The sequence below is a fragment of the Haemaphysalis longicornis genome, unplaced genomic scaffold (assembly GCF_048455015.1).
Source record: "Haemaphysalis longicornis isolate Haplotype H1 unplaced genomic scaffold, Haemaphysalis longicornis Haplotype H1 scaffold_1, whole genome shotgun sequence".
Taxonomy (NCBI): domain Eukaryota; kingdom Metazoa; phylum Arthropoda; class Arachnida; order Ixodida; family Ixodidae; genus Haemaphysalis; species Haemaphysalis longicornis.
The window spans coordinates 130,853,660-130,876,571 of NW_027526203.1; the positions used below are offsets into that span (position 1 = coordinate 130,853,660).

General features: G+C 47.8%; 2 long non-coding RNA genes across 2 annotated transcripts; one reads left to right on the forward strand and one right to left on the reverse strand.

Annotated features, from left to right (window-relative positions):
- Positions 1-10,154: 10,154 nt before the first annotated feature.
- Positions 10,155-15,152, forward strand: LOC144180099 (uncharacterized). Its single transcript, XR_013324342.1, has 3 exons — positions 10,155-10,296; positions 13,299-13,500; positions 14,057-15,152. It is a non-coding gene; the product is annotated as an uncharacterized LOC144180099 (long non-coding RNA).
- A 1,711-nt stretch (positions 15,153-16,863) lies between these two features.
- On the reverse strand, positions 16,864-21,049 carry LOC144180106 (uncharacterized). Its single transcript, XR_013324343.1, has 3 exons — positions 20,893-21,049; positions 17,695-17,896; positions 16,864-17,138 (listed from the first exon to the last, which is right to left on the reverse strand). It is a non-coding gene; the product is annotated as an uncharacterized LOC144180106 (long non-coding RNA).
- Positions 21,050-22,912: the final 1,863 nt, after the last annotated feature.

Below are 22,912 nucleotides of genomic sequence, written 5' to 3' on the forward strand. Positions count from 1 at the left end.
TGTCGCCAAGAGTCCGGGAGTGACATTTTGTGCTGCCCAGCCAATCTGGTGAAGGATGCGGCGACCCACTGCAGGTCTGCTCAATCGGAGCTTCTGGATGGCCTCTATCAGCTCTTCCGCCGTGTAGTGGAGCCCCATCATAAGCAGGAACTCCGTGGACGCACTCATGGGAAGACCAATGGCCCACTTAACCGCATTGATAATCATTGCATCAAGCATCTTTATGTCCTCCTTGCCGAGAAGAAGATAGGGGTGACGTAAGTGATACTCTAGAGGACGAAAGCTTGAATTAATCTAAGCGTATTGGCTTGCTTGAGGCCTGGCTTCTTGGTGGCAACACGCCTGATCATGTGTATGATTGGATTGATGCTGTGTTTGAGGCGCTGCAAGGATCGTCATTCTTGGTGTTGGACTGGAGATGTAGGCCCAGGATCTTGGTGATGGGGCTTGGAGTGATGGCCTGGCCATCAAGGAGTGTTTGAGTGTCTTCCTTTCGAGGGCTGACTATAAGGAGCTCTGATTTTTGAGGTGAACATTGGAGGCCACAGGCTTTAGCATATTGGCGTACTGGAAGTGAGATTGCATGCGTTGGTGTGAGCTTCCTTCAAATTTTGTAAGTCCTAGCGCATGCTCTTGGTGCGCACACGGCCGCTACACGTGCCGTAGGCGGAGCTCACAGCGGCGCGAGAGGTCGCGCGACGCTTACACGTGGCATTCAGCGAGCACGCAGGGGGTAAACCCGCAGCTGTGCTTGGTGAGTGCACCGCCTGTCTTCTCCGTTTCCACGTGGGCTCGTAGCTCATCCGGCGTTGACGCATGTTCATTTGTAACAAAAAAGGCATTAAAGAAAAAAAATGGCTCGTAGCTCAATCAGTACGACAACGGGCTCACGCTCCGTTACTATATTAATTCCAGGTTCGAATCCTGATGGTGCCAGTAACTTCTTTTATTTGTTCGCGGGAGTTTTCTGTTGACACCAACGGTCGCGAAAGAACCCTTGGGGGGTAGAGGTAAAAAGCTTTGCTTTAGAAACACCGGCGTGCGTCGCCTGCTCCGTTTCAACCCGATTCTCAACGGTGGTGTCAACATAGATGTTAGTAATCGCACTCACATTGGACTCGTGGCAATACTTTGCGTTCAATACGTGGCAATACAGCAGGTAGAGTTTGTTAACGTGCAACACAGTCATGTGCTTAGCAAGGACAAGCAGGCAGAGGCGTAGCCAGGAATTTTTTTCGGGGAGGGGGGGGGGGGGACCGCGGTGGACCAAAATGTGGCAGGGGTAAATATGTAGGCAAGGTTTCTGGCACGCTGTTTTTCAAACGAAGCTTGAAATAACTGACTTCAACATGTCATTTGTGTATGCTGAACGCTAACAGTAAAGCCCACCTTAAGGAGCTTAGATGATGATGGTGGTGGTGGTGATGATGATGACGACCTAAATTCCCGTTCGCCGGTCCATGGGTAGGCCACAGGTGATTCGTTCGTCCATAGAGCAGGCGGTTACGCGGGCACGCGCTCGTGAGCGTGATCATGAGTGTGCTCGTGAGTTGCGCGCGGTCCGCAGTTCGTCAGGCGGAAGTGGAGGCCAACACTGGGTGTTTACTAAAGATTCGCGTGTTTTAGATTTTTCTTTAAGAAAGGGACTAATAAGTTTTCGTATCAGCTATGAAGTACAGTCGAGCACGATTTGAAGGTTATCGCGCCAGCATCGAGAGGCCAAGCGTGCCACCGGCCTACGGTTTCCTTTCGAACCATGAAAATCAAGATTTCGCACTCTTCTCTCCCTTGTCGGCTGTTCCATGCTACAACAATGGCCCGCACGACTGACTTGCCACCAGTGATTTCCCTACACCCCCCCTAGGGGGTGTGTAGACCCCCCCTAGTTTTTCTGGACACCCCCCCTTGAATCCCCAAATTTCACTCTTGCCAGTCCTTGTATGGACCTTTTTCAGTATCGATCTGCGCATGCGCGGGCTGCCCGTCTGCTATTCTTGGCAGTAGCCTCGGGCAAAATAAACAAAAGTGCGCCCCCCGAGCTTGCTGTTAGCGTTGCACGTATTTATTTCCTTTTTTTCGACAGCTCGTGGCAAGTTCGTATGTGCACAAAAAAAGGCTTTCAAAAGAAAGGGGCAAAGTGGTTTGAGGCTGACCACGCTGCGAGCATTCGCAATAAAAACGCTTTGTTTCTGTAAATGTATAAATAAAATTTCACGCTTTCGATATTCGAAGATTTTTTTCAGCGTCTTTATTTGGCCTAGTACCATGTGCCCGGTCTTCAATTGCTTTTGTTTTTATGGACCCTGGATGATTAGCGCTGCTTTCACGCTGCGTCCAGTAAGACGTGTGCAAGTTTAATTATAAGAACTGCAAATAAATAACATATCGATTCGTCACGGGGATGAGCGTTTGGTTAACAGACGTCCATTATTTAACTAGTGGGATAAAAAAACAGCTTTTCCAGTTTATTAACCCCCCCCCCCCCCCAAGAGCCATTGAGACACCCCCCCTTGATTCGATGCCTGGGGAAACCCCTGCTTGCCACCCTTTGGGTTTCAAGCTTTACATTCGTTGTTATCAAGCACAGACTTGGTTGCCTTTTATCTACGCCGACGATAACGAAACTGGCATGGAAGCAGTGGCGGATCCAGAGGGGGGGCGGTAGGGGCGATCGCCCCCCCCAAAGCCTGTGTCAACATCCCCCTCCCTTCAGTGCCTGTGGCCACCTCCTTGGTCAGGTTGCCCCGACAGGACTGCCCTAAGCGCAGAGGAAGCCGAATGGCTAGAACGGCTGTTATGATCGGCCTTCACGGCTTGAGAGGTAGCTACACGGCAGGCGTAACCGAAGTTAGTCTCCTAACCGTGGTTATCGCAAACCGAGCTAGGCAAGCACGGTTTACCCTCACAAACCGAGGAGCTGCAGGTGCACCAGCCGTGAACCGGCGCAAGTTAATCGACAGCTTCGCGGAGCGGCGGGGGGAGCAGCCGTGCTTGGGCTTTCTCTCTGCCCCCGCTTTCTTCGCGCATGCTGTCGTTCAGGAGATTGAAACAAAAAGAGCAGCGACCTCCCACATTTCTGTGTGTTTTTGTATTTATTCAGACGGTGCAATAAGCCGCGGCCGCCGCTGCGTAGCCGGGATTGCTACAGCCGCTCTAACCGCTCTGTTTTTTTTTTTTTCTATCAAAATAAACAAAAGTGTAGTGGACGCGCACTTCACGGCTCACTGAAGGGGCCTTTCTCACGCTTGCTCGGGCGGTTCGCGTTACCTGACCCGCCGGATGTATGACACGTGAGATATAGTGTTCCACGCCTGCGCTGCCGCGTTATCGGGGACCGGTGAAGGGAGGGCGGGGGGGTCACCATTTCTCTTCGCTTAATAAAGACACTTTAGTTCCAGCAACCGATCAGTATGTAGGCTTTTATTGTCATTCGTCAGCCGACGAGGCAAGAAGGTTCGGTGGTTCAGTTGGTTCAGTACTGCGGCACAAGTTGAAGGAGATGTGACATGTAGTTGAAGGTGACGAAACACTCACGTGCTCACTACATGACCAGCACGTGATTTCGTCGGCCGAGTCGCATGAATCTGACGACTGGTACTGTAGTAGCCACTTGACCAATCCTGACGACTCGAGGTAAGCGTTGGCCACGCGCAAATATATAGCTTGCGTTTAGAACTTTAGATTTGATACCCGCACCCCTTAATTGTTTCGTTTTAGAGTACAAGAAGACTTGAAACGTGCCTATCATTGCTAGCTGCAGTATTCGAGATGCCAGTCACGCCAGTATTCAGCCAAGCATACCCTGGATGTTGTAGTTACTATACTGACCCTTCTAACGCAGTTACGAGGAATGTACCAAAATCCTATAGAACCCGCTACGACGATATGCATCAGTGATTGAATTAAGTACTTTTTGCAGCTGTATAGGTTATTCATATGATAAAACTTCAAGGTACGTTTTTCTAAACATGCGTTTACAAAGTATACGAGCATGTGTTGTTTCATATTGATGAAATGAACACTGCCCACGATTTTATGCTGGGGAGTTTCAAAGGTAGTGAAGCAATGTCACATAGACTGAAATAATTTTGCTAAAGTACAAGCGATTTGATTATCGCAAGCTGATACAGCATCTCTTGCTCAAGCTTAGCACGACATCATGTCGCTACGCGCTTTGTGGTTCATTCTTTCGATTACACGATGAACAGTTCTTTTTAAAGTATTCCGCTGAAAGTCCCCTGTAAGGTTTACGTAAATATGCCTAAGCACTGCGCCGTTTGCTAATTTTCGTCGTCTGTGATGCTTCTGCACGTTGAAGTTGCTCTCGCACTGTTTTACTTGTTAAAACGATGCCACGCCCAATTGAAGATGAGTAAGTGGAGCAGTGCTTGCGCAATCACCTGTGTGTATCCATTTATTGTTCGAAGAATTTTCTTTTCATGGGTAAGCTCCCCTGTTAGTAATTTAAATGCTCATATACTCTTGTACAGATTCTAGGATGTGGCTTTAAGTCATGAGTTCTCGTTCTATCGTCAGGTCAGCAAATATTACTTTTTTGTATTCTGCATATTGATACATGAAACATCTTAAAACATGAAGCTCGCAATTGCGGCTTCTCATGTACACCGACAGCATTGGACTATCACAATTTCTTTCGTCTGTTTGCAACCCCAAAGCTCTCTCTGAAGAATGAAGAGGGCAAGTTCGCAGAAGATCGACAAGTTCTTCCTTCCTGCTGCTAAGAAACCCCTACATGTTGCAGTCGAAGGCACGGAACAGGCCACCTCATCAGCAGTTGTGGCAACGCTACGACTGGACGAGAAATACGCTAACACCTGTATTCTTCCCCGGTCGGCAGCATGTAGCGCATCGCTACCTCTGCAAGGCGAATGTTCACCCCTTTCTTCTCCATGCTACCAGACTACCGAATTTGAAAGCGAAAGATTGGACGTGGTATCTCCGAGCATCTCCGCGGAATTCTCGAGTGACATAGGAAAGTTCATCGGTAGGAGAGTCGATGACTACACTAAACGGCGTTTGTTGGAAACGCATTGGTGCCCTCCGGATAACTACAGTTTTCCATTCTCACTTCACCGGAAAAATGGCAAAAATGAGAAGCGATACGTAAGTCGGTCGCATTTAAACAAGTTCAAGTGGCTTGTCCTGCCCGATTATAGCAAGGGCCTGTACTGCAAGTACTGCGTTTTGAATTCGTAACAGGTGCGATGGGAGGCTACCAGAAAAATGTCCCCCTCCAAAAACTGGTCACCAAGCCACTCACATCCTTTGCGAAACTTCTGGGAAAGGACGGCGATCTTTCTGTACATGAAGCAAGCAAGTACCACAATGAAGCAATGCAGGCAGGGGAGGAATTTCTCGCACGTCTGAAGGCACCCGAAAAAGATGTAGCCAACCAAATCAGCAATCAGCGTCTACATCAAGTAAACGAGAACCGAACCCGCTGGGCCCAATTATAACGTCTATCATCTTTCTAGGGCGCCAAAACATACCATTTCGTGGGCATCGAGACGGCGGAAGACTTCTTGAGCGGTCAAATGAGGCCTCAATGACTTCGAATGAGGGCAATTTCCGCGAGCTTCTGCGCTTTCGAGTATCAAGCGGGGACACTGAACTTCAGAAGCACCTTGCCAGCACATCATCTCGAGCCACGTTCAAGACGACCCAGAACGAATTGATCAAGTGCTGTGGAGAAGAGGTTCTTGCTACCCTTATTCAGTGGGTGCACGAGTCGGGCGTCTACAGCATTATGTTCGACGAAATAACCGATGTATCTCACACGTCGCAGCTAAGTCTTGCTCTGCGCTATGTACACGAGAACGCTGTACGAGAGGACTTTTTCCAATTTGTTCACCCTCGCAATGACAGCCATGCTGTCGACGCCAACATAACTGAGCCTATCCTGACAGGAAGAGTACTTGGTGAGCGGGTTCTGAAGATGCTGAAGGACCTACAATTCGACTTGGGCAGGTGCGTCGGCATAGCTACAGATGGATGCAGCCTCATGGTGTCAGAGCTGAGTGGCGCCGTGTCAGAAATTAAGCGGTGTGCCACAAAAGCAGTTCACTCTCCGTGTTTTAACCACGCATTCAACTTGTCGATCTCGAAGTCATCGCGCGTTCAAGCCGTTAGGAACGCGGTGGGGGTTATGAAGGATGTAATTTCCTTCTTCACCGCCTCACCAAAACTAATGGCTACCAGCTGAAAAGCCTTTGCGAGACGAGATGGGTGGAGCGACATTCGTGGTGAAAGCTCTTGACGCCGTCGCCAACTGGAAGGAGCTTCAAAGCGCTGCAAATGGAAGGACGCTCCGCGTCACCGTTGGCGATGGTGAGTTCATCATGGCGATAGTTTGCCTCTCGGACCTTTTGGCTCACACGCTTCTGTTGAGTCGTCTCTACCAGAAGGAGTGCGTTGATGTGCATACAGCAAGGAATACGCTGACAGACACTGTAGCTGCCCTCACTGCTCAAAGGCGTGACAGTGAAGAGGCGTTCACACCTCTCTACGAGAAAGCCGTCGCGCTCGCGGACGAACTTGAAACAAAGCTGCGGCTCCCTCGCATCACGAAGAGACAGTCATACAGGTCTAACACTCCAGCGTTTGATCCAGAGAGCTTCTTCAGGACATCAGTGCATATTCCTCTACTGGATAATGTGTTGGCAGACCTGAAATGGAGATTCAATTATGATACTTTTGGAGTTTGTGAGCTCTTCCTATTTTTGCCGTCCCAGCTGCTGAGTACCATAGCATCAGAATACGAAGCAAAAGTAGTCAAGCAGATTGCCCAGCGGTAAGGATCGCTCATAAGGCACGGCCCAATAAGTGCTAGTGTTATTGCAGCAGAACTGCGGCTATGGCGGGAAAAGTGGAAGCGTGAAAGAGAACAAGGAGCCGACATCCCTGCGACTGCTGTTGATGCATTCTGCATGTGCGACGTCGACATCTTTCCTTCGATCAAAGCACTACTACAAATACTGGCCACTCTCCCTGTCAGCGTCGCCAGCGCCGAAAGATCCTTCTCTACGCTCCGCCGCTTAAAGACATGGCTGCGATCATAGACGAGTGAGACACGCCTGACCGGCCTCGCCTTGCTACATACGCACAGAGACATCCCTGTTGACTGTGAAAAAGTTATTGATCGCTTCGCCAACGGAAATCGTGGACGACGGAGGTTGGAATTTGTGTTGTAGCATTGGATTGCTCACATTATAACTCTCAGTAGAAGTTCCCAAATCTACCAACCAGACGTCGTGGTGCTCTAGCTGCACATATTTCTGTGGCATTGTTTCTGCAGTCTCGTACATGAACTCCCACTGTATCTGCAGTAATGCTTGGTTATAAATGGGACATTCACTTTTGAAGTGCAGGTATGTGCTCATCATTATGACCCCGGAAATATCCAACAATTAGTGGAATTCTGGTGACCACGTGGAAAGAGGGAAAATGATTGGACGTCAACCGGCTCATTTATTATGGTGCCGGTGCACCGGAAAGTGCCTTGCCTGTTCACTGTGATCGGGATAATGTAAATACTTGTATAAAGACAGCGTTCTTTCTCACATCAACTTGTCCTGATGACTGCCCGGCACGACACCAACCCGTGTTCGCACCGGCCACGCAACCCGATTCCTAACAAAGGCTTAGCACAGCGAAATGTGCCTACATCTGAAGTATGGTAGCCGGATATTTGTAGTATTTCTTGAAATTCATTAAGATTGGAAAACTGATTACAACAAATGAGTAGAACCACTGTGAGCAAAAATTAACAGTATTTATGCTCTGACGGGGTTCCTTTGACAATAGTAACTACTAAAAACAAGTCACCCTCCCCCTCTTCATTTGTACTTCAAGTGACCGCCCCCCCTAAAATGAGTGGCTGGATCCGCCCCTGCATGGAAGATTTGCTAAAGCTGGTGCCCTGTCTGCTTCATTTGAAAGAGTAGCTTTCCCGCAATAACCTTCGAATCGCACTGGACTGTACGTGCGGCACATTCGTATATTATGGAGGTGAAGCTAGCAACCGTGCGTCTTCGTCCTTAAGTAATCATCTTTTTGTTATTTTTTGTGCTAGTAACGTGAATAGTAAACTTACGCTTAGTGGAAAGCCTTATTGCACTGCTGTTGAATGTTGAGCAATTGTTGCACGTTTCTTAAATTTCATTCTATTTCTAGCCGTTAAATCGAACAGACATGGCTTCAGTAAAATTCCGGTTAAGCAAATTCGGAATGCTGATTCTAACCAAGAGGGAGGCCGAGAAAGCAATGGAATATAGTGCCAAAAAGACAAAGCTCTGAAATAAAGAGAATTGTACAGTTTTGTTGATGTGGAGGAAATAGACCCTTTGCAAAATGGCCAAATCGTTGGCGGAAAAGCAGCAAGCCACTCTGGCAACACTGTGCACCCGCTGCGCCGCCATTAGAAAGGAAGCGAAAAGGCTGCGAGCACAGAGTTTCTATGGAGTAGCTACCGTCCACCGTCCACGTAATTGCATACAGCATAAATTATGGAACCGCAATAGTCAATGTAATGCATTGCCGGTAGAAAAATAAACATATCGAGGATTGATAGTTGACTGAACAAAATACAGTGACATGCTCTGTCATATGTTATTACACTTTGCGTAAGTGTAAAGACATGTGAATGACACACTAAAGTCCAGACCACATGTATCCCTATATAACGCTCTTGCTGCTCCGCCATTTCCCGGCCGTGCTGTTCCGCCAGCGAAAAAGCGGGACACTTTGGCGGCACTGTCTCGATCGGCTCGCGGCAGGTCCCCGGAGCAGCTCGGTGTATGCGGCGCGAAATGCAGCCGGGCTGTATATGTTGACGTCTACAGCATCTGGAGCGGGCACAGGGATCAGACGTTGACGTAGCCCAATTATTTTCAGCTTTAAATGAACAAGAATTTGTCCTCAAAACTGCAGGTTCCGCACCTGCAGGCGACTTCAGGCGGCTCTTCGGGCTACTTGAACCGCACCTTAGCCTGGCAAGAAACATTTCGAGGGTGGCACAGGCCCGGTATTTTGTAAAGTGTTCCAATTATCGTCGCAACACCCTGTATATATGTGGTATGTTGACTAATGATTGCATTTCGTTCGGTTTAATTCCCATAATCTAGTTCTTGCTCGGAACGCACGTTCGGTGCGTTCCAAACATGTACGAGATTTTCAGAAATAAAATCGGAAAATAGTGTTGTGTATTAATTGGAACCACGCGTGACTACAAAAAAGAATACGTGCTTATTCTGTGCAACAGATCCACTCATGCTCACCCCGGGCGTACTCTACGTCGAAAATTCAAAGGCACCAGTAACTACTTCTACCTTTCTCCTGCACTGGTGGGCGGTAACTTGTTTTTTATTAAACGTCGCACACAGGCTGCAAAGTCCGAATTTTCGTCCTCTGCGCCCGCGCCAGGGAAAGCGACCTTGGGCTACGCGCGCCGCGGTTCGGCGAAAAACGCGGCCACGCCCCCTTTTCGACTTCGCATGGAGCGTTTTCTGCTCGCGAAAACGCGCCGCGCACGCCACAGGCGCGCTGCCGCTGCCGCGGAGCCACCCGCACGCTGCGCGCGGCGCGGCAGGCGGCGGAAACATGGCGGCGGCTTCGGCTGCGAAGTGGCGTCGGGCATAGAGTTTCATACTAATTAGTATGGAACTCTATGGCGTCGGGAGCTCGAGCGACCGCTTCTGAGCGCTCTCTAAAATGCCGCTCAAGACACGCACGAAGTTGCTTGAGCGGTAAAGGAGCTTATAATGTGGGTAAAAACGGTACTATAAAACATCATCCGCGCCGCTACTGAATGAGCCCAAGGAATATCTGCCGGGGTGGTACCCAGGCAGCACAGAATGTCTAGAAAACGTCGTATTTATGGAGGAAACGTCAGAAAGGGATTTCAGACAGGAAAAGATGGCTTCTAGAAGTCAATCATTGCCAGGATAATATCCCTCCGACTATGACGCCTTTAAAACGTATTTCTGATGACTGCTTTTAGCAGTTCTTCCTCTAGCCTTCTTGTAGACGGCCGTAAAGTCCCGCGCTTGGGCGCGCACTGGTTTGAGAGTAATCGGGTTTGGCGCCAACGGTATGGCCTGATGTGACTCCATGGACTATGGACTGGGATAACAGTGGCTTTCCTCTCTGCCTCTACCTCCTCCGCAGCGTTCGCATAAGCTTGGGCCCGCGCTGGGTTGAGAGTAATCATTTTGGCGCCAACGGTCAGTTTGCGGCTGGGCACCGATCTTCGAGCTTCTTTGTGTAGCCCTCATTTTTGTAAGTATTTGCTATTTCTGCCCTTTTCATAGGTCACATTTTGTTTCGCCCGTTGATACCGCCGCGCTGTGACTCGTAAATGTTTCTGGTGCATTTGGGACAGTGATTCTGAAAAAAACCTTTATTTCCAGCCACAAGCGCCCGTAAAGTTCTCTTGATGTGTGCAGTTTCGCGATGTTGTCAAACACGAGTGTTTTATACGTAATACCGTGGTTAGTTTCAAGCGAGAAGTGTTTGGTTAAGCAGCTGCTCCTGGAATATTTTGTTCGCATTGTAACATTATTAAATGTTTTGGTTTACTAGCGCGACAACTTGCGCTCCATCTTGGCATCCTTGGTCGGAAACGCTGAGCTGCGCTTTTACCGTAATTTTTGGGAAAGGCGGCGTCAAAATTTTGCGGCATCTTTTGTGCACTAACCCAGGAGGGCCGCAGACGAACAAGTGGGTTTGTTTCACTCCTTATGAGAGAATTCTGTCGTCCCATGCCATGACGCAGTGCCTACCTGACAGGGCGTCGTGGGTGAACGTTTAGCCAGCCGCAGCGCCTGAGATATCCGTGTTTTGATGCCGATAAAGCCAATAAAGCTCTGCAAACTGCCTCCAGCACGGGTGCCTCTGCTCGAAGCGGCACTGCAATTTTACTGGCGACTGTTTATTTATTTTTTTTTTTTTTGCAGCATGCATTTCCGCTATTAAATCTACGCAGGTTCAAATCGCGATCTGTTTCGGCACCGACCCGACTGTTGCCATCGCGACATGCCGCCCCAGCCATAGATATGATAGACGTGGTAAGCATCGCAAGATGTTAAATCCTGGTTAGAGATAAGGCTCTTTCGGCAATGTTAAATTAAAGTAGTGCAAAAATGTCGCGCGATGGTTAGTTTAGCATATTTTAAGCAAATTTTAAAATATATCAGCTTGAAACATCAATTCTTCGGAGTAGATATTCGGCCGGCAGCTTTGCCGGCAGTATCCCCTTATTAGCTTGCTGCGGTCATATGATTAGTGCCGGCATGCTGTATGAGAACGCGCTTTGCCGGCAGACAGCTGGCCAGTTTTCTTTCGCAAGCTGCCGTGCAGCGAAGAGCTAGTGCCGGTCTTCCGCGCTGTAAGCTGTTATTAGCCGGCAGCTTTCTTGACAGTTTTCTGTAGGAGCTGCCTAAATATTTGCCGGCTGCTTGCCTCAGCCGCGGCGCGTCAATGTTCCGTCAGGTGAAGGGTGCAGGCCTTTTACGCTGCCGGCAGCTTGGTTTAAATAAAGGTCATATTCTAGGCCCAATTTTAATGCGCTGTGGCGGCGCAAATAACCGAAATAAGCCACCCGGCCGTGCTCTCACGGCAAATAATTATTCTGACACGAAATGCCGGCACTCTTTGCTCGCGAAGGACACTTCCGTGCCAGTACGACCGCGTGGGTTATTTCGGTCGTTTGCGCCTTCACAACGCATTTAAAATGGACCTAGAATCGGACCTTTACTTAAACCAAGCTGCCGGGAAATAATTATCCTAGCGCAAAAGGCCTGCACCCTTCACCTGACGGAAGATCTCTGTTCCGTGGCTAAGCGAAGCAGCTGGCAAATAATTAGGCAGCTCGCGACAGAAAACTGCCGGTGAGATCGCAACCGGACAGCGGCCGAATATCGACTCCCTTAATTTTTCCAGGCATGCCAGCGTTGACCTTTTCCTTATTGTCTTAACTGTCCCTTTACAGCTGATAAAAATCTTTCATCATTATCACTCACGGGATCGCTTTTGTCTTTAATTTCAAAACTAGAGGCTATAGTTCCCGCACAAGTTTGAGTAAACGCCAGTTTACCTAAATGTGAAAAACTTTAAGGCTGCCTGGTTGCAAACGAACTTAGTGCATTGTGCCTGTTTGCAGCCTTTACGATTGTACGATTCGTGAAGAGTAATGAAGTGTAGGTGGTGTAGGCTGTGCCGCCATCGTGGGGAGAGAAGGAAGTGGAAGGGTTGGCTTGTGAGCCCATCTGATGACGATGATATGGGTTAGGGTGCCTGGTTGAGAACAAATTTTACATTCTAAGGGGTATTTAGTTGGATAAAGGTGGTGCAGCCAGGTCGGGTGAGGGAAAGTGTTTGTGTGAATTCTACTGAGAGTAGTTTATTCGTGTTTGAGTAGGTTAGAATGAAGAGGGGAGGGATTGCCGAAGGGCGCGGTAATGCTGCCTGATTGATGTCTTGGAAGGTGACCAGGGGTGGAGTGTCCAAATCGCCCTCGGTAGCCTTGCAAAAACGGCCGTGGGCCTGCTGGTGGGCATAGTCGCTGCCCACCAGTGAGGAATGAGCTAGAGTCCAAAGAAAACCAATGTTCGAGTGGAGTGACCATGGCTCAGTAGCTGGAGGGCTTTTGGGACCACTTTATCCAACAAGAAGCTACAACAGGCAGCCTGGGAATCCGTGAGTATGATCGGTGACGTAGATTGCCAGAGGAACAGTGAGTTCTCGGCGACCCAGGCGGAGGGGGTGTTAAGGAAGGCGCAAGTAATGAGCTTATGTTGTGTAGTCGCCACTTCCAGGTGCCGAGACTGGGTACGAACTTGCATCCGTGTACGCTATGTCATGGTGTTTTCCATATGCCCGTTGGTGGGCCTGGCGAGACATTGACCTCAGTGAAGTGTGGGATGCATGTTCTTGAGTAAAGGATAAACTTTAATGCGTTGCCGCCAGTGGTGAGGATTACTGCTCGTTAAAGCACATTAGTGGAATTTTGTTTCATTGCTGAGGCATAGCCTGCACGGTTAAGAGTTCAACTCCCTACGTCTACAGTGGCACTGAATATGCACCACTGTGTCTTTGTTTAGGTCGCGCTGGGGTAGCCGTTTAGGATAGCCGTGAGCAGAGTTGTGCTGTCATTTATACTGATATGTTTTGACTGTTTCACTGGAGCGAGACCTAGGCCATAAAACATAAAGTAGCTGTCCCTCTCCGTACATCTGCAACTGGTCTGCATTGCGCGTCTTTGTATTGTTTTACCAATGCAGCTGACAGGAAGCTCATCATGAAGGAGCTTGCTTACGTACGGCAGCAAAATGAGCAATCTTCTGAACCGATGGTGCGAGAGGCCTCAACTGAACATGGACGACTGGAGCTTTCCCCTGAAGTGTGCTGAAGATTTAGGAAGACTGGACGACAGCCTTCAGGAAAACAAGGACCTCGAACGCAGCCTGGCAGGCCATTCTAAAGGTGTTTGAAGTTCCCGCCTCACTTGCTGTTTATTTTCAAGCGACTTGCAGGCTTAGGTGGCGTATCCATTGGCCATGCTGTGGGGCTCAGTTGCGGTTCTTATTTGTAGACGAATTGACGGCGAACTTCAGCTACTCGAGCCAGAAAAACAAGGCTTGTGCCGCCTCGTCAGAGGTTAGTCAATAGGTAGTTTGGGCTGTCAAGCCTGCAGTGTTAAATGAAATAGCACCATGCTTGCTGCTTCAGCTTGCCCTGGTCCAACTTTTTATTATCTTATTGCAACTGCTTAGTTTAGTTAAATTTATCTGGTAACGTACAAGAGGCCGTAAAAAAGGGATGTTCTCTGAATTATGCGTGCGTGTACAATTCTTTCTGGGAGGCTGTGAGAGCAAATATGCAAACACGAGGAGCCATGGACGCAGAAATGAAGACTAGTCATCATGATCCAGCTCAAGAATGCAAAGGCACGAACGTAAGGCTCACATTGACTAACACATAAGACGGTATTTTAAACGGATTACACATCTAGGCGTCTTTATTGGCTTTTTTTCTGCAGTTCATCCAGACAACTTGAACAGCTGGAGGTACGACCAGTACAGCGCAGCTAAGGAAAGTGCAAGAAATGGGAAAGGCGTCGTCGACAGAAAGGTCACAGAGGATTTGCCCCTCATCAGTGCAGAGAAGAGGACCCCATTATCTGTTGTGGTTGTTGAGGGTATTTTTTTTTTTCAAGCATGTATGAACCATGCGTATTGATGAAAAGTTTTGGCATTTAAGATAGGTTCACTACTACTGGTGATAATAGCTAGTCGTGCTGCACATGGCTTTTTATTTGTTTAGAAAAATTGTGCATTGTTTTCTTTTTTTTTTTTTCAACCATGTATGAACCATGTGTATTGAAGAAAAGCTTTCGCATTCAAAGATATGTTCACTCCCGCTGGTGATGCTTTGTTAGTCATACTGCACGTGGCTTTTTATTTGGAAGGACGTATTTAACACTGCTGGCTCCAGGTGACCACTGGTATTCTGCCTAGTAATTTCGTGGTACATTTTTACAATTTGATCTATCAGATAATATCATTTTTTGTAGAACAAGCGCTTGCATCTTATTGTTTCAGTTTAAAAACAAATGTACAAAGTTGTGGACCTGGTGGTACAATTTTCTTCTATTTATATTTTTTCGTGAAAGTTTTATTTGTGCTGCATACTTGCTTTCAAATAATCATACACAACTGTACAAGTTATGGACGTGATGGTGAGAGTTTCTTGCGTGTGCCTTTTTTGTGGTGTTTTATTTGTGCTTCATTCGCACCTTCCAATATCCATAAGCAAGTTCACACAGTTATGGACTTGATTTTACAAGTTTCTTTCATTGATTTCTTTTGTTTTTGTTTTCAGAGTTATGTTTGCCCTCCATTCTTTCTTTAAAAATAAGAAAGTGTAGAGTTCTGGACTTGTTGCTACAAGTTTTTTGCATTGCTCTTTTTTTGTTCAATGTTTTATTTGCACAGAATTCTTTCTTTCGTATGACCACTGTAATGTTTTTATATAAGATGCTTCTGGCAGCTGGAAAGGACGCTTTCACCGCATTGTGTTCTGAATTGTAACGGTATTTTTCTCCTCAGTACATTACCCCCATGGCTTGGTCTCAATTTAATAAAATCTTTGCTCGAGCCAAATGGCTTTTAATTGCGAATGCATGCAGCAAAGCCGCTGCATTCGCCCCCAGCATCACCTCCGGGGGAGGGGGGTATGGGAGGGGGGTTCATAAAGCCGTATTTAATACGTCTAAAAAGCGGCTCTAAATATCCCAAGAAAGGGATTCTTAGCATCTTTCTAAAGCCCTTTTCTAGACCAGAATTATCAGAACGTCTTCTAACCCTCTAAAATGCGGATTGAGTCACATTAACAGACTTATACAGCTCTTGTAAAATCCCACTTCTAAACCGATTTTCGAGGATGTTTTAAAGAGAGTAAATAAATCGTCTAGAAATAGTAATACCCGCTGGACATTAGACGTGATTTAAGACCTTTCGAAAACGTCGCGAATGCGTGATCGGATTGTTTGGGATGTTTGCAAGCCGTTTCTTTTGTCCTGAAAAATCGCGGTAGTAGAAGTCTTTAAGCTCTTTTGTGCTACCTGGGTCGCGACGTTTTCGAAAGGTCTTAAATCACGTCTAATGTCCAGCGGGTATTACTATTTCTAGACGATTTATTTACTCTCTTTAAAACATCCTCGAAAATCGGTTTAGAAGTGGGATTTTACAAGAGCTGTATAAGTCTGTTAATGTGACTCAATCCGCATTTTAGAGGGTTAGAAGACGTTCTGATAATTCTGGTCTAGAAAAGGGCTTTAGAAAGATGCTAAGAATCCCTTTCTTGGGATATTTAGAGCCGCTTTTTAGACGTATTAAATACGGCTTTATGAACCCCCCTCCCATACCCCCCTCCCCCGGAGGTGATGCTGGGGGCGAATGCAGCGGCTTTGCTGCATGCATTCGCAATTAAAAGCCATTTGGCTCGAGCAAAGATTTTATTAAATTGAGACCAAGCCATGGGGGTAATGTACTGAGGAGAAAAATACCGTTACAATTCAGAACACAATGCGGTGAAAGCGTCCTTTCCAGCTGCCAGAAGCATCTTATATAAAAACATTACAGTGGTCATACGAAAGAAAGAATTCTGTGCAAATAAAACATTGAACAAAAAAAGAGCAATGCAAAAAACTTGTAGCAACAAGTCCAGAACTCTACACTTTCTTATTTTTAAAGAAAGAATGGAGGGCAAACATAACTCTGAAAACAAAAACAAAAGAAATCAATGAAAGAAACTTGTAAAATCAAGTCCATAACTGTGTGAACTTGCTTATGGATATTGGAAGGTGCGAATGAAGCACAAATAAAACACCACAAAAAAGGCACACGCAAGAAACTCTCACCATCACGTCCATAACTTGTACAGTTGTGTATGATTATTTGAAAGCAAGTATGCAGCACAAATAAAACTTTCACGAAAAAATATAAATAGAAGAAAATTGTACCACCAGGTCCACAACTTTGTACATTTGTTTTTAAACTGAAACAATAAGATGCAAGCGCTTGTTCTACAAAAAATGATATTATCTGATAGATCAAATTGTAAAAATGTACCACGAAATTACTAGGCAGAATACCAGTGGTCACCTGGAGCCAGCAGTGTTAAATACGTCCTTCCAAATAAAAAGCCACGTGCAGTATGACTAACAAAGCATCACCAGCGGGAGTGAACATATCTTTGAATGCGAAAGCTTTTCTTCAATACACATGGTTCATACATGGTTGAAAAAAAAAAAAAAGAAAACAATGCACAATTTTTCTAAACAAATAAAAAGCCATGTGCAGCACGACTAGCTATTATCACCAGTAGTAGTGAACCTATCTTAAATGCCAAAACTTTTCATCAATACGCATGGTTCATACATGCTTGAAAAAAAAAAATACCCTCAACAACCACAACAGATAATGGGGTCCTCTTCTCTGCACTGATGAGGGGCAAATCCTCTGTGACCTTTCTGTCGACGACGCCTTTCCCATTTCTTGCACTTTCCTTAGCTGCGCTGTACTGGTCGTACCTCCAGCTGTTCAAGTTGTCTGGATGAACTGCAGAAAAAAAGCCAATAAAGACGCCTAGATGTGTAATCCGTTTAAAATACCGTCTTATGTGTTAGTCAATGTGAGCCTTACGTTCGTGCCTTTGCATTCTTGAGCTGGATCATGATGACTAGTCTTCATTTCTGCGTCCATGGCTCCTCGTGTTTGCATATTTGCTCTCACAGCCTCCCAGAAAGAATTGTACACGCACGCATAATTCAGAGAACATCCCTTTTTTACGGCCTCTTGTACGTTACCAGATAAATTTAACTAAACTAAGCAGTTGCAATAAGATAATAAAAAGTTGGACCAGGGCAAGCTGAAGCAGCAAGCATGGTGCTATTTCATTTAACACTGCAGGCTTGACAGCCCAAACTACCTATTGACTAACCTCTGACGAGGCGGCACAAGCCTTGTTTTTCTGGCTCGAGTAGCTGAAGTTCGCCGTCAATTCGTCTACAAATAAGAACCGCAACTGAGCCCCACAGCATGGCCAATGGATACGCCACCTAAGCCTGCAAGTCGCTTGAAAATAAACAGCAAGTGAGGCGGGAACTTCAAACACCTTTAGAATGGCCTGCCAGGCTGCGTTCGAGGTCCTTGTTTTCCTGAAGGCTGTCGTCCAGTCTTCCTAAATCTTCAGCACACTTCAGGGGAAAGCTCCAGTCGTCCATGTTCAGTTGAGGCCTCTCGCACCATCGGTTCAGAAGATTGCTCATTTTGCTGCCGTACGTAAGCAAGCTCCTTCATGATGAGCTTCCTGTCAGCTGCATTGGTAAAACAATACAAAGACGCGCAATGCAGACCAGTTGCAGATGTACGGAGAGGGACAGCTACTTTATGTTTTATGGCCTAGGTCTCGCTCCAGTGAAACAGTCAAAACATATCAGTATAAATGACAGCACAACTCTGCTCACGGCTATCCTAAACGGCTACCCCAGCGCGACCTAAACAAAGACACAGTGGTGCATATTCAGTGCCACTGTAGACGTAGGGAGTTGAACTCTTAACCGTGCAGGCTATGCCTCAGCAATGAAACAAAATTCCACTAATGTGCTTTAACGAGCAGTAATCCTCACCACTGGCGGCAACGCATTAAAGTTTATCCTTTACTCAAGAACATGCATCCCACACTTCACTGAGGTCAATGTCTCGCCAGGCCCACCAACGGGCATATGGAAAACACCATGACATAGCGTACACGGATGCAAGTTCGTACCCAGTCTCGGCACCTGGAAGTGGCGACTACACAACATAAGCTCATTACTTGCGCCTTCCTTAACACCCCCTCCGCCTGGGTCGCCGAGAACTCACTGTTCCTCTGGCAATCTACGTCACCGATCATACTCACGGATTCCCAGGCTGCCTGTTGTAGCTTCTTGTTGGATAAAGTGGTCCCAAAAGCCCTCCAGCTACTGAGCCATGGTCACTCCACTCGAACATTGGTTTTCTTTGGACTCTAGCTCATTCCTCACTGGTGGGCAGCGACTATGCCCACCAGCAGGCCCACGGCCGTTTTTGCAAGGCTACCGAGGGCGATTTGGACACTCCACCCCTGGTCACCTTCCAAGACATCAATCAGGCAGCATTACCGCGCCCTTCGGCAATCCCTCCCCTCTTCATTCTAACCTACTCAAACACGAATAAACTACTCTCAGTAGAATTCACACAAACACTTTCCCTCACCCGACCTGGCTGCACCACCTTTATCCAACTAAATACCCCTTAGAATGTAAAATTTGTTCTCAACCAGGCACCCTAACCCATATCATCGTCATCAGATGGGCTCACAAGCCAACCCTTCCACTTCCTTCCTTCTCTCCCCACGATGGCGGCACAGCCTACAACTTCATTACTCTTCACGAATCGTACAATCGTAAAGGCTGCAAACAGGCACAATGCACTAAGTTCGTTTGCAACCAGGCAGCCTTAAAGTTTTTCACATTTAGGTAAACTGGCGTTTACTCAAACTTGTGCGGGAACTATAGCCTCTAGTTTTGAAATTAAAGACAAAAGCGATCCCGTGAGTGATAATGATGAAAGATTTTTATCAGCTGTAAAGGGACAGTTAAGACAATAAGGAAAAGGTCAACGCTGGCATGCCTGGAAAAATTAAGGGAGTCGATATTCGGCCGCTGTCCGGTTGCGATCTCACCGGCAGTTTTCTGTCGCGAGCTGCCTAATTATTTGCCAGCTGCTTCGCTTAGCCACGGAACAGAGATCTTCCGTCAGGTGAAGGGTGCAGGCCTTTTGCGCTAGGATAATTATTTCCCGGCAGCTTGGTTTAAGTAAAGGTCCGATTCTAGGTCCATTTTAAATGCGTTGTGAAGGCGCAAACGACCGAAATAACCCACGCGGTCGTACTGGCACGGAAGTGTCCTTCGCGAGCAAAGAGTGCCGGCATTTCGTGTCAGAATAATTATTTGCCGTGAGAGCACGGCCGGGTGGCTTATTTCGGTTATTTGCGCCGCCACAGCGCATTAAAATTGGGCCTAGAATATGACCTTTATTTAAACCAAGCTGCCGGCAGCGTAAAAGGCCTGCACCCTTCACCTGACGGAACATTGACGCGCCGCGGCTGAGGCAAGCAGCCGGCAAATATTTAGGCAGCTCCTACAGAAAACTGTCAAGAAAGCTGCCGGCTAATAACAGCTTACAGCGCGGAAGACCGGCACTAGCTCTTCGCTGCACGGCAGCTTGCGAAAGAAAACTGGCCAGCTGTCTGCCGGCAAAGCGCGTTCTCATACAGCATGCCGGCACTAATCATATGACCGCAGCAAGCTAATAAGGGGATACTGCCGGCAAAGCTGCCGGCCGAATATCTACTCCGAAGAATTGATGTTTCAAGCTGATATATTTTAAAATTTGCTTAAAATATGCTAAACTAACCATCGCGCGACATTTTTGCACTACTTTAATTTAACATTGCCGAAAGAGCCTTATCTCTAACCAGGATTTAACATCTTGCGATGCTTACCACGTCTATCATATCTATGGCTGGGGCGGCATGTCGCGATGGCAACAGTCGGGTCGGTGCCGAAACAGATCGCGATTTGAACCTGCGTAGATTTAATAGCGGAAATGCATGCTGCAAAAAAAAAAAATAAATAAACAGTCGCCAGTAAAATTGCAGTGCCGCTTCGAGCAGAGGCACCCGTGCTGGAGGCAGTTTGCAGAGCTTTATTGGCTTTATCGGCATCAAAACACGGATATCTCAGGCGCTGCGGCTGGCTAAACGTTCACCCACGACGCCCTGTCAGGTAGGCACTGCGTCATGGCATGGGACGACAGAATTCTCTCATAAGGAGTGAAACAAACCCACTTGTTCGTCTGCGGCCCTCCTGGGTTAGTGCACAAAAGATGCCGCAAAATTTTGACGCCGCCTTTCCCAAAAATTACGGTAAAAGCGCAGCTCAGCGTTTCCGACCAAGGATGCCAAGATGGAGCGCAAGTTGTCGCGCTAGTAAACCAAAACATTTAATAATGTTACAATGCGAACAAAATATTCCAGGAGCAGCTGCTTAACCAAACACTTCTCGCTTGAAACTAACCACGGTATTACGTATAAAACACTCGTGTTTGACAACATCGCGAAACTGCACACATCAAGAGAACTTTACGGGCGCTTGTGGCTGGAAATAAAGGTTTTTTTCAGAATCACTGTCCCAAATGCACCAGAAACATTTACGAGTCACAGCGCGGCGGTATCAACGGGCGAAACAAAATGTGACCTATGAAAAGGGCAGAAATAGCAAATACTTACAAAAATGAGGGCTACACAAAGAAGCTCGAAGATCGGTGCCCAGCCGCAAACTGACCGTTGGCGCCAAAATGATTACTCTCAACCCAGCGCGGGCCCAAGCTTATGCGAACGCTGCGGAGGAGGTAGAGGCAGAGAGGAAAGCCACTGTTATCCCAGTCCATAGTCCATGGAGTCACATCAGGCCATACCGTTGGCGCCAAACCCGATTACTCTCAAACCAGTGCGCGCCCAAGCGCGGGACTTTACGGCCGTCTACAAGAAGGCTAGAGGAAGAACTGCTAAAAGCAGTTATCAGAAATACGTTTTAAAGGCGTCATAGTCGGAGGGATATTATCCTGGCAATGATTGACTTCTAGAAGCCATCTTTTCCTGTCTGAAATCCCTTTCTGACGTTTCCTCCATAAATACGACGTTTTCTAGACATTCTGTGCTGCCTGGGGAATGCGTGATCGGATTGTTTGGGATGTTTGCAAGCCGTTTCTTTTGTCCTGAAAAATCGCGGTAGTAGAAGTCTTTAAGCTCTTTTGTGCTACCTGGGTAAGCCTAAAGATCCCCGGCGGAGCGAGCCGGCTGTCTCGAGTGCTTTGAAACCGCCGCCATGAGGCGCGCGCCTCCCCATTGGCGCAAGTCGCCAGGCTCCTCCCACTGCTGCGCGCGACGCGCGTCAAAATCTAGCGAAGGCAGATGCTGCCGCGGGCGCGGAATCGTCGACGCGGGCGTCGAAAAAACGCACGCGCAACGCCGACGCGCGCAAATCGCGTGAAAAAACGCTCCATGCGGTTCACGCTTTAGAGCCACGGGCGCACTCACACGTGTGAGTGCGCCCATGGCCTCCGAGATCAGGCGCATGCAGGCAACCGTACGGGTGCCATGCATGCGCGCCTCAATACAAGATAGCAAAGACGGAGAATTTTCATTTTTCCGGTCTTGGCCCCGCCCCCGACTTGCAGCACATGATGATGATGGTGATACAATCACCCATCATGATATATATATATATATATATATATATATATATATATATATATATATATACACGCACGCACGCACACGCACACACTCTCTCTCTCTCTAAAGGCAACTCTAAAGAAATGTCAACTGGTAATGGCATCGGTAATGGCACTTACGAGATTAGGGGGTGAGGGGGCAGGGATCAGCATCGCCGGGTGGGGGAGGAGATTAGGGGGGGAGGGGGCAGGGATCAGCGCGTATTCCGGTTTCCGCGATGCATCAACCACGAAAGGGAGAAAAGGAGGAGTGCGAGAGGGAAAGGCGAAGGGTTGCGGGGCTGTTCTGCCGGTGTGCACACTCCCCGCTATTGGCCCGGCGGCCGCCCGGCAGTGAATAGGGTGTTTTAGCATAGCGTGCTCCGTCCGCTAGCGCTACGGCGGCGGGTAGCGGGGCGCGACTGGGGAGAGCAAATTCGTCACGGTGGGGTGGATTAGTTCCGCGCGGCCTGCCTTCGCCATGCCCGCTCTTTCCCTCCGCTGAGGGGAAACCTCCTCGCACTCCCCGCGCGCGCATGCGCAGTCCGGTCCCGCTACCCGCTAACCTTAGCGTAGCGTACGGGAGCCGCTATGCTAAAACTCTCTAATACCGAAGCGTGCGCCCTTTTCACTTGCGCGAACCGGCAAGTGTTTCAATCGCGCGTTGGATTTCGCCTTCTGGGACGGCTGCGCTGTGATTCAACCACACTCCTAGATCTGGATAGTTTAACGAAGTTACAACTGTGCCTGTGTTGGATTTCGCGTCCCCTTGTGGTGCCCGCCGCTGTGCATTTCGAAGTGCTTCAACCGGGTCGTTTGATTACGTTTTACGCTGCAACAGTGTTCTAAGTAATATTACCTAAATACTTTGTCATCCGTGCTGTTTTGCAATCGCAGTGTAGCGTTCGCAAATCGTCGCGTGAACGGTTGCTTCGCAAGCGTGCATCCACAGTTTACCCTGTGATCGGCCGCCGCTGTGAAAGTCGTCAACCTTTATTATGAATGAATTCCTGGAGTGTGACAAATAGAAATTT